The sequence below is a fragment of the Natator depressus genome, chromosome 1 (assembly GCF_965152275.1).
Source record: "Natator depressus isolate rNatDep1 chromosome 1, rNatDep2.hap1, whole genome shotgun sequence".
Taxonomy (NCBI): Eukaryota; Metazoa; Chordata; order Testudines; family Cheloniidae; genus Natator; species Natator depressus.
In genome coordinates this window covers 116,022,184-116,034,802 of record NC_134234.1, presented here as the reverse complement: position 1 = coordinate 116,034,802, position 12,619 = coordinate 116,022,184, and the positions used below count along the sequence as shown (strand labels likewise).

At 41.9% G+C, this 12,619-nt stretch overlaps 1 protein-coding gene across 4 annotated transcripts in view; it reads left to right on the top strand.

Annotated features, from left to right (window-relative positions):
• Positions 1 to 12,619, top strand: part of MAP4K4 (mitogen-activated protein kinase kinase kinase kinase 4) — a 241,511-nt gene that overhangs the window by 49,646 nt on the left and 179,246 nt on the right. The window lies entirely within an intron of this gene.

The following is a 12,619-nucleotide window of genomic DNA, read 5'->3' as shown; positions in this document are numbered from 1 at the left end:
GATAGAGATTTAAATTTATTGCCTAAGAATATGTAAAATGCTCGTGGACCAGCCACAGGAAGTTGCATTCCTTCCACGGCAGAGAAGAAGGGGTTGCCCAGCACTCAAATTTTAGCTGAGAGGAAGGAAAAGAATCATAATTCTGAGGGATTTACTGATCCTTACCTAGCATTTGAGAAACAACATTTGTTTTTAGTATATAAAATGATAGGTTTTATAATATACTAGGGCTGTCGATTAATCATAGTTAACTCAAGTGATTAACTCAAAAAGATTAATCACGATTAAAAAAAATTGCTATTGATGGCAGTTTTAATCGCACTGTTAAACAATAGAATACCAATTGAAATTTATTAAATATTTTGGATGTTTTCCTACATTTTCAAATATATTGGTTTCAATTACAACACAGCATACAAAGGGTACAGTACTTACTTTATATTACTTTTGATTACAAATATTTGCACTGTAAAAATGACAGACACAAAAAAGTATTTTTCAGTTCTCCTCATAATAATACTATAGTGCAATCTCTTTATCATAAAAGTGCAACTTACAAATGTAGATTTTTTTTGTTTGTTACGTAACTGCACTCCATAACAAAACAATATGAAACTTTAGTGCCTACAAGTCCACTCAGTCCTACTTGTTCAGCCAGTCACCAAGAGAAACAAGTTTGTTTACATTTACAGGAGATAATGCTGCCTACTTCTTATTTACAATGTCACCTGAAAGTGAGAACAGGCATTGGCATGGCACTTGTGTCGCCGGCATTGCAAAGTATTTACTTGCCAGATATGCTGAACATTCATATGCCTCCCTGTGCTTTGACCACCATTCCAGAGGACATACTTCCATACTGATGATCATGTTAAAAAAAAAAAAAAAAAGCTTTAATTAAATTGGTGATTGAACTTCTTGGAGGAGAATTGTATGTCTCCAGTTCCATGGTTTTACCTGTATTCTGCCATATTTTGTGTTCTGGATGACGACGCAGCATCTGTTGTTTGATTTAAGAATACTTTCATTGCAGATTTGACAAAACACAAAGAAGGTTCCAATATCAGATTTCTAAAGATAGCTACAGCACTCGACCCAAGGTTTAAGAATCTGAAGTGCCTTCCAAAATTTGAGAGGGGCGAGGTGTAGAGCATGCTTTCAGAAGTCTTAAAAGAGCAACACTCCAAATGCAGAAACTACAGAACCCGAACCACCAAAAAAGAAAATCAGCCTTCTGCTGGTGGGATCTGACTCAGATGATGAAAATGAAGATGTGTCGATCCGCACTGCTTTGGATCGTTATTGAGCAGAATCCATCATGAGCATGGAAGCATGTCCTCTGGAATGGTGGTTAAGGGACATATGAATTTTTAGCGCATCTGGCACGTAAATATCTTGCGATGCTGGCTACAACAGGGCCATGCGAATGCCTGTTCTCACTTTCAGGTGACATTGTAAACAAGAAGCGGGCAGCATTATCTCCTGCAAATGTAAACAAACTTATTTGTGTGAGCGACTGGCTGAACGAGAAGTAGGTCTGAGTGGACTTGTAGGCTCTAAAGTTTTACATTGTTTTATTTTTGAATGCAGTTTTTTTGTACATAATTCTATATTTGTAAGTTCAACTTTCATGATAAAGAGATTGCACTATAGTATTTGTATTAGGTGAATTGAAATACTGTTTTGTGTTTTTACAGTGCAAATATTTGTAATAAAAATAAATATAAAGTGAGCACTGTACACTTTGTATTGTGTTGTAATTGAAATCAATATATTTGAAAATGTAGAAAACATCCAAAAATATTGAAATAAATGGTATTCTATTATTGTTTAGCAGCATGATTAATTGTAATTTTTGTAATCGCTTGACAGCCCTATAATATACTAAATGAATTGAGTCTTTGTTGATTAAGATTTTGCCCTTCAGTTCCTATATACAAGTGCAGACAAGAACACTGGTAGTTGAGAGCAGGATATCTGGATTGATTAGTCATATGTAGGTTGAAACTGAAATAATTTGATTCTTGGTTTCAGTTATTGATGGGTGTTGCCACTGCCACCTCCCACTGGCTAAAGGCTGCATATGTATATTGCTCGGGAAGTGAAAGAGTAAGAGGGAGAATCAAATGTTCTGGTGCAAAATTGAGAGCTCTCAATGTTTGTTTTTACATGTAATATGACCTAGTGCTGAATTCCCATTAGATTGAAAAAGTCTACAAAGTTCCATAGAAGTAAGTTTAAAATATATATATATATGGAGAGGGGGAGGGGGGTTTGATGGTATTAGAAGTCAAGAAATAGATTTTCTTTGGATTGATTAGTGGGACATAAATTTGTGGGGTATCCCACTCCTCAGTGCATGCATGTATGTGGCTATTACACTGTTTTTGTATGAGACCAGGTGGGTGGGGTAATATCTTTTATTGGACCAGCTTCAAAAGCTTGTCTCTCTCCCCAACAGAAGTTGGTCCAGTAAAAGATATTACCTCCCCTACCTTGTCTCTCTGATATCCTTAGACAGCATGGCTGCAACAACACTGCATACAACACTGTTTATAGGTCTGCTAAAAGCAGTTAGAAAGAAGCAGGCTTTCTCAACCTTCACCTGTCAGAATGCAAAACTAAGGCTTGTCTATACTAGAAAACTGTACCGCTTTAACTATACAAGTATAGTTTAAAGCAGTCCGACCTTGCTTAGTGCTGATTTAGTTACACCCGATGCAAGCCCTTCTGTGCTGGTATAGCTTATTCCCATATTTATACTTTGGGATGTAAGAAAATTGCAGTCTATGATTTTGTTGCAGAAACCTCAAATATATTAGTGGCTTCAAAGTTGGAGGGGGAGTCAGGCCAAATTTAAGTGAGTGGCATTGTGACCTGGTGCACAGGGTGTCAATGCTACTAAAATTTGGCCTGGCTGCTCCTCTGCCGTCAAGAGCCAAACGGGACGCACAGTTTCTCTTCTGTGATGCTGTCCTAGTAGGCTGCATGCCTTGAACCACAACTTTAATAAGCCATGGCTGAAACTTTTGAACAAAAAACCCCCACAAATTTCTAACTGCCTTAGTTATACTGGTATAAGGTGTTCTTTATACCAGTGTAACTGCATCCACACTGGGAGGGCTGTACTGACATACGTTATAAGAAAGAGAACGCGCCTAACCGAAGTATAGAAACTTCAGTGTATGGACAAGCCCTAAGCCTACCCCTTAAATCACACTCTTTGGGCCTTATCTACATTGCATCTTAACAGAAGTATTTTTTGCTTTACCTAGTCAGTGGAAACCAGGCAAAGTGTTAATTCTTTTTTAGAAAACTATTTCTTAGAGGTAGAGAGCAGAAAGAAAGAATGTAGAGGAAACCATTTTCCTGATATTCTTCCTCCATCTCTGTTTGTGGGACACTTTTTAAAAAAAAAAAAAAAAAAAGCAAGCTCTTAACCTTTGCTTCATTTCAACAGAGCACGTGGTTTTGTTAATAAAGGTTTTTTTCAAAGCATATAGCAATTACAGTAGTGGCTGCCTGGCATTCTGGTTAAGTTGCCTTTTTTTGGTGTGGTAAAGAATTAATGTTGAGTTCTAGACCAGTGGTTCTCAAACTTCATTGCACCGCGACCCCCTTCTGACAACAAAAATTACTAAACGACTCAGAAGTGGGGACCGAAGCCTGAGCCTGCAGCCCCGGGCTGGGGAGCTAAACCCGAAGCCTAAGGGCTTCAGCACCGGGCAGGGGGGGCCTGTAAACTGAGCCCTACCACTCAGGGCTGAAGCTCTGGGGCTTCGACTTCCACCCTGGACCCTAGCAAGTCTAACGCCAGCCCTGATGACCCCATTAAAACAGGGTCGCAACCCCTTTGGGGTCCCGACCCACAGTTTGAGAGTCCCTGTTCTAGACGTTTGAAAGCTTAATTCAACCTTATATAGCAAAACCATGTATAATAAACAAAGACATTTTGCCAGCTATTGCTGTTTTGACTTAATGATGCATGTTGCTTGTTCTCATCCACTGGCAATATATTGACCTACAGTGTTTCAGCACATGGAAAATATATTCTTTGTCTATTTTAATTGTTTGTTAAATACAGGGATCATTTCCTGCAGGGATTTGAAAAGTGTACCTGACACTTGGTAGCCTGAGGGATAACCCTAATTATCAGGTTTCAGAGTAGCAGCCGTGTTAGTCTGTATTCGCAAAAAGAAAAGGAGGACTTGTGGCACCTTAGAGACTAACCAATTTATTTTCTACTGAATGCATCCGATGAAGTGAGCTGTAGCTCACGAAAGCTTATGCTCAAATAAATTTGTTAACCTCTAAGGTGCCACAAGTCCTCCTTTTCTTTTTCCTAATTATCAGGGTCATACTACCATCTCAGATAGCCACACCCCTGCAGTTTAAAGTTAAATGGAAGGTTCATGGACAACATGTTAGACTCTTACATGTTGTCCATGAACCTTCTATTTAACCAAGTTTAAAAGGAAAAAAAGGAACCTGCTAGTTCTCTTCCAAGCCCCAGGGCTTGTGTACATGGTGAGTTACAGTGCGACAAACCAGGATGTGAATCTACAACTCATTTGCTTGCTGTACACTAAGTTGCTGTGTGGACCCTGCTACCACCTGTGTGCTTTGACTTACTGAACTTCTAGTGTATGGTAGCAGGGTCCACACGGCCAGTTAATGCACAGTAAGTTAGTGTGCAGTAGATTCACACCTGGCTTGCTGCACGCTAACTCTCCAAAAATTGATGATACTGGAGTAGGGTTTTATAGCCCTCAAGTAACCAATATAGCTGCAGCAGAGAGTATGTGGCATTGGAGCTGAGGGTGGGTGGGGGGAAGGAGGTCCACAAGGAAAGAAGTGTAGGAACCAATATTATAAAAGCACAGGATACTAATACATTTTATCTACTCCTAACATGCTGTGTGAAGAGAGAAACTATAATGCCCTGGACGGGAAAATGTGTGCACGTGCTGGACATTTTGTACCTAATGTTTTCTTTTTAGTGACCTGGATGACAAGTACTGAATTTATCTGGTTATGATAGAGAAGACCTAGTTGGCAGCACTGGGATGACTAGAACTAGTTGGAACACACTGCATGGCTTGAAAGTTTGATGAATGGGGAGGGGAAGAGGAAACAAACTCAATGGAAACTTTTCCCAAATTATTTCTTTCTTTCTTTTTCTGCCAACTCTCTAGCTGGTTGGAAAGTTGGGGGCAAACAACTTCCATGAATGGTTTTCCGTGTGTGTGTGTGTGTGTGTGTGTGTGTGTGTTTGTTTTAATTAACTCTGCCACATGACTTTCCAGGCCTCTGCTATAAACTCAGATGGTACTTAGCGTGTATTTATTTTGGATTATGCTTAGCACTTCACGTTTTCCAAAGAGCTGTAAAACCATTAATCCTCACATGGTATTGAGGTAGGGAATTGGTCCCTTTGTTTCCTAGATTGTGGCAGGATAGTGTTTGGGGGGGAGAATGTACGGAGATTAAGACACAGAAAGGTTAGTGACTTGCTCAAGGCCGCTTGCTCAGTCGTTGGCAGAACCAGGGTTAGCATTCCAGTGCTCCTGGTTTCCAGTTTGGTCCTCAATCCACTAGAGCAGGGTTTCTCTACCCCGGGTTGGGACCCAACAATGGGTTGCCAGAATGTTTCAAAGGGTCAGGCGGTGGCTCTTGTCCCACCGAACTGGCTGGGCTCAGCTTCCCTGCTGCAGGAGCTGTAACCTCTGGGGTCCCAGTGCCACTCAGGTTTGACCCAGCCGTCATGAAGACGGGAGCCCAGGTAGTCCAAATTTGACTGAGTGGCACTGCAACCCCATGAGCCAGGTCACAACTCCAGTCTCACAACCTTGGTGCAATCAGGGGGGCGGGGCCAAACCTGAGCGGTGCTGAAACCTCGAAGGTTGCAATGCCCAGAACGGAAAGCCAGGCCTAATGCCACTGCACAGGAGCTGCCACTGTGTGGCGAGTGCTGGGCAGGACCCTCCCCTCCCGGGGGACAGGACCCGACTTAAACCACCTGAGTTGGTCCTGAGCTCTAAAAGGTTGAGAACTACTGCTCTAGACCATGCTGCTTCTCTGAAACCCTCGTAATAATTTACAGTGCTACCAAGTGGTGGCGGTGAACAGTATGGGGCCTCCTTTTTGGTGGGAAATAGGGGACAGAGGACCCTGGATTGTTTCATGGCCTTTTTTCACTAACACAGCTTTTAAAGTCCTCCTAAAAGCTCAGTGCTGCAGCAACCCTCCCATGAAGGTGGGCTGGATGCAGCTACCTTAGGGGGCCAGTAGAGAGCAATTCTGGATGCTCCTTCACCATCAGGTTTTAGTGTGACTCATCTACAATACACTCAGCCCTTGAGGACCTGGCATCAAAGTGCTTCCTTTGTCAGTATTTCCTTTTTCAGTTTTCGCGCCGGGGAGAGGGAGGAGAGAAGTATTGAAATATTAGTATTTGAAATGTTCCCCCATTTTTATTTTGTCAGGCATATAATTCTCTCTCTGTAAGTAAATATGCGGTAAGATGGCAATATGTGAACTTAGGTGCTGTTATTACGAAGGTCTGGAACCTCTAGATAGGGCACGTCAGAGATTACTCCCTCAGCCTTTTCTCGAGTTCTTAAACTTAAGTAAACTTAATTGGGTAAGACACGTTAAGCAAACAAACATCTTTTACGCAGCAATATATACTATGTCTAGGACAAGTAAATGCTTTTCACCTGAAACATAAATTGCTGCCTGCTGAGTCTGAGCATCAGCATACTCTGTTCTTTAGTTCCTGTTCTATAGTGCTGAATCTTAACAGTTGTGTTTTCCCCACCTTCTTTTAGTGGTTTGAGTCCAGTTCTACCTCAGTCTAGAAATTTACCTTATTAGACAAATAAACATTAAATTGAAATCCTGTGTTGGAAATGGCCCAAGCGATCCTAAGAAAAGAGTGCATTTTCTGTGAATGAAACTGCTTGCTTGTGCTGGTATTTGTTGACAGTTTTTTTTTCAGTGTGTGTATATCTGGTGTGGATTTTCTCAGAGTTGAAACAGCCAAAAAGAATAAAGACTGAAGCGTCTACAACTCTGGAGATGATGATTTGTGTTCTGGATCTTGCAATTGTTGTGAAATGCAAAAGTGATCACTGAAGTAGGGGGATGGGAGGTAAAGCAAAGAGGAATTAAGGAGTTCAGTAGGGAACAGATAATCCCCACTGTGTAATTAAAAAGAGAGAAAGTTATTGGTCTGCACCAGGGATGACTGCAAATTGAAACATCCCAACTGGAGTTGAGGAAATAGGAAAACCACACCCTGGTCAATTACTCCTCTTTTCAGAGTCTGCCAGGCTAGGAGAGTAAAAAGACCAGTTTGGATTCCTCGAGCATGAGAATGTGTTAAAATCAGCTGCTGCCTGGGAGTGAATTGGAACCCAAAGCAGTTTATTGTTCTGTTGTTGTCAGCATCTAGGTTCCTAATGAGAGAGTATAGCTTCTATGAAAATCCCTTTAGGGATTTAAAGGAGCCACTGTGCTTACATTACTCTTATTTTTTAATAGTTAACGGTTCTTTGAGTTTGGCATTAAACTAAAGTAGCAGAGACCTCTATTTTAAATCCTATCGTTGGTCAATGAGCAAGTAATAATTCTTCCCTTATGATTTCCAGTTACTCACAGAAGAACATGTCAGTGTTAAACGGAATGAAATGCCAGTGGGGAGTGAGGGATGCTGTCTCACTTCCATGCTGATTACTATCAATTCATTGAGAGAGTTCTTTCTGGGTAGCCCAGCTCAGGGCAGTGGGCACAACAGGAGTCCTCAGATGTAGAACAAAGTTCTGTTCTGTGTTAATTTGATATTTCATGAGTTTCTCTGGCAAACTCTGATGACCTAAGATTTTAAGTTATTATAAACTGTTAAATAGTAATAGCCACGAGTAACATATTCACATACCTAGATCTGAGAGTGTTTACAAATGATTGCCTTCTTGTTCACGTGTAGTTCAGGAGGCAAGAAGCTCATTTTCCCCCTTTATTTCTGCTTCTCCAGATGTATTGGTAGAATGGGTAATAGGGTTTCTTCTTCCCCTTTCCCAGTTTGATTTTACTATCTGTTGTAGACAGTCTTCCTTTATGAAGTACACTGAGTTATAAACCCCAGACTTACTGTCAGATCTTTGGGGCAGGACCTGCCTTTTGTTCTGTGTTTGTACAGCGCCTAAACTATTGGGTCTCTGAGTAGGACTCCTAGGTGGTACAGTAATACAAATAATAAGGCCTACTCCTTAGCAGGATTCAAAAAAGAGAAAGGATTAGACATCTAAATAGATCTAGCTGAATCTACACCAGAGGTTAGGCCAGCTTTAACTATGGTGCTTGGGAGTGTGGATTTTTCACACCCCAAGTGACATAGCTAGGTTGATCTAAATGTTCAGTGTGGACCAGGCCTGAGACTCTTTCTCTTTGCCGGTGGGAGGGTTATTGAGAAGGCTGTGGCAAAGCCGATGCATTATTTACAGTCCTAAGATTCCCTAGGATCCTTTTAGTCTGATTCTAGACATGCATGTGGTACAGAGGTGGCTCTGGTCTCATTGGCCAGTCTCCTCTTCACATGTCCATAGGGAGTCTTTTAGAGCATTCTGCACCCTTTGAGGAGTTCTATGGAGTGAGCAGTGGTGCCGCTCTCTTCTCTGTGAGGATCTAGAGGATTTCTGTCCTGCTGCAAGGGCTCTCTGGTGGGTCGTTAGCAGAAATTATTCTGAAACCACTCTTCAGCAGGCCCGGATTAACCAGTGTGCACTCAGTGCACCCGCACAGGGCTCCCATCTCAGGGGGGCCCATGGCCACCGGGATGGGAAAAAACCAACAGTGGCATTGTGTCCCTATATGCCAATTTGCAATGCCACTCGCTCAAACTTGGCCCAGCTTGCCCCTCTGTCATGACAGGATAAGGCAGGCCAAACCTGAGTGGCACAGGGCCATGTGATTGTGGGGCGGGTATGGAATTGAGTGGAGCTGGGTGTCCAGGGTAGGGAGGAGCCACCCTAGCCCATGGCAGGAGTCGAGCACTGAGTGGGAAGGGCGGTGGGGGAGCTGGTGAGTGGCCAGGAATGGTCTGTGGGTAGTTGATGGGGGGCTGAGGGTTAGTTGTTGATGGGTTGTGGGTGAGCGGTGAGTGTTGCGGGGGGGCTGTGTGGTGTGAGCTTGGGGCCTGGAAGAGAGCCAGCTGGTTAAAACTCAATCCAGGCAAGATGGAAATGATGCTGATCGTTTCTATGCCCTGTAAGATTTGGGTCCTGTCTTTCTTGCAGACCCCTTTTCCTCCCACATTTGAGGCGTAGCCTGTTCTGCGGCAACCTCTATGTCAAGTTTTTAGTGGGGTCCTCAGGTTTCTGCCTACACCCCCTGGAAGTTCTGCAGCAGCTTCTTTGAAATTCAAAACTTAATTTGTTCATTGAACTAAAAAGAAAATGAATAATACAGTTGGTATTGTCTCCAATGTATCGTCTATTTTGGCATTACAATCAGTTGGTTTTATATTTTCAGCCAGCTACCCACTGTAGTTGCATTGGTATAAATGCAAATTGTGGCTTTTCTTGTCTACACTTGCAGTTTGCACTGGTTGCAGCTTGGTGTCTGGAGTCGGGGCAAATTCCCAATGTAGACAAGGCCAAAGTGATTTCCTTCTGTCTTGCCAACCCTCATCTCCAGGAGTGCACTTAACTTTGGGAACAAGTCTCAACTCCACCATTGGTATTTTGGCTGTTGAATTGGGAAGGCTGGGGCTCATTCAGTTCTTGTATCAAACACTTTTATTAATCCATTTATTATTTTAATGGAGTTGATGCTTACCATGAAAAAGGGACATAATTATTCTGTTTACTTTACATTACCAGCATTTAAAAGACTCTTACTTTTTAGCGTGAACTATTTAATACTCTGTTAGTTCTAAGGTATCTGCAACACCAGGGTAAATGCCTGCTTACTTCAGTATTGTGGAGTCTAATTTTACTTTCATTTACATCGCTGTGTAACTCAGTTGAAGTCAATAATTGAGTTACATTGGTGGGACATCGCTATGGGGATTAGTTTCTCCCGTGCTTGCATGGTTTCTCGCCTAGTGTATAATGCACACACCTAGAAACAAAAATACTTAAAAAGCAAGTCATTAATGTTGCAAAGTCAAGCACTCAAAAGTGAGGAAATGCCAGGTTTACAGTTGCCCTTTGTGCATCTATCCTATGCACTGAAGGAGGCAGGAGTCCCATGGAAAATGTAGTATGTGATTATGTAATTAAAGACTGTATTATAATACCTACAAAGAGGTCTGAATTAAGGGTGCACAGACAATGGCATGAGCGGAGTTTACTTCATATGCTCACCAGTGTGGCAGAGATCACAATCTGACTCCTGTACTCAGTAATGGATTATTAATCATAGAATCATATGGGAAGGGAATGTGCCATACATCTGGTGGAGTTTGAATTTGCTGTTTCTATTTAAAGAGATTTGTCTGTGGTTTTCCACCCCCTTTCAGTTAGCTACATTTTTTTTTCCTAATTGTTTGGGGGATAACTGTGCAGCATAGCTTTCCTTGAGGATTATTTGCAAAGATTTAAGACTTGCTGATTGCTAAAAGTGCAGAAGGATCAGTATATTTTACTTTGGATATCTATGTGGCTTTTAAAATAAAATACCAAATATTTTAATATTGTGCTTTACACCATCAGAGCAGTATGCGAACATTAGCCAGTCATTAGAACACCTCTTTGTGGTATTTTAAAGACAGGCAATAAGAGACCAAGGGCTTGTCTACACTGGCACTTTACAGAGCTGCAACTTTCTCGCTCAGTGGCGTGAAAAAACACCCCCCTGAGTGCTGCAAGTTTCAGCGCTGAAAAGCGTAGACAGTGCACCAGCCTTGGGAGCCATTCCCCTTGATGGCACAGTGGCACGGGAAAGTTACCATTAATGGGGCAAGAAACAAAGCAGCTCTGCCAAAGAACCTGTGGAGGTGGATTGCCCAGTATCTCCACGAGAGTTTCCTGGAGATCTCTGAGGCAGATTCCCGTGAAGTGAGGGAGTCAATCAACAGCCTGTTCCATTGCTCAGACTAGACAGTGGTGGTACAAGCATCATACGCACACACAAGCCTGCTTTCTGAATCCCTTCTGCCCCCAACAACTTGCTTCAGCGATTCCCAAAATCAAATCCACATGCCGGGGGCCTGCTCTCCTGTTTGTACTTTGCCAAGATCTGACAGCTGTGCCTGGCTAGCTTCCTCCGGGGTAGAGAAGAGCTCCTGGCTGCATGCATCTCTGACCTCCAAGTCGTCCTCTGCCTCTGGGTCTCCCTGCCCCTCCACATCCTCATCCAAGATTTCCTCCTCCTGGTGCTGTCCACTCTCGACTGGCATGCAAGTCACTGAAGTATCCACAGTGGCCTTGGCAGTGTTTACACCTCTGGAGTTAGAATGCAGAAAGTTGCTTTACTGTGCAGAAACTTACCAGTGTAGACAGGGCCTAAGTCAGGATTTGGTGCAATTCTTAAACCAGAGAATAGTTCTGGTAAAGTTTGTGAACTTGCCTCTATAAAACATGTGCATCTAAATGGTTTATAAGTATCTTGTTTTATTTGTACATCAGCTTTCAAAATTCACTTGTAGCTCAAAATTTTGCATGAAACTACTGTAACAATTGTTGGCAACTTTGGCTTGAAGACAAAGGAAGGGGGAATGGACAGACCCATGCACAAGGGACACATGCACTTTGTAATGTATACTCATGCACACACCAAATCAGGCAGGGATGGAAATGACTGGGTGCTTTTGCTAATTATCTTTTTCATATAGAGAAGGTTTGGCAAACTTAAGCAAATGGGGAAACCAGAAACCATGTGATTTATGCAGTCCACGACTTTGAACGAGCTTAACTGAAAGAGTGAAAAATGTTTTTGGCATCCCCTGGAACTGCCAAAAAAAAGTTTGTGCAGATTTTTCCTATTAAAACAGCAATAAAAAAGCACCTTAATTCTGTTTATTATGGTAGTGCCTAAAGGCCAGCCAAGAGCGAGTCTCTGTTGTGCTAGGTACTGTATAAACATATTTAGTCTGCTAAACATTTTTCAACCTCAGAAACCAACATTTTGCTTGAACGTTTTTTTTTGTTAGGAATACTTTGTTCTCCTGATCTTAGAGATTTTTCTGGTAGTGTATTGATATCAATTCCCAACAGATGTTTTTAGAGTGAAATAATCCAAAGTAAAATATGGAATGCAATTTTTAAGTCAAAGGAGTTCAGTAAGATGTAAGTTGTAGTAAATTTATGTATTTAAAAAAATCACTGTTAAACTGAATCTTAGTATGTGGCTTTTAAAATATTTTAGGGTCAGGATACTGATTTGATGTCAGGATAAAATTTTCAGGATAGGACTTTATTTCTGTACGAATGACTTTTCAGAGGCAGCTCATGTCATTGTATACACAGAACATTGCTGCATAATATAAACTACCCAGAAGAAAGCTTTTTTTGATGTGTCATTGTCTCAGGCCAGGCCTACCCTATAAACTTACATACAGGGGTTCTCAGACTTTTGTACTGGTGACCCCTTTCACATAGCAAGCCTCTGAGTGCGA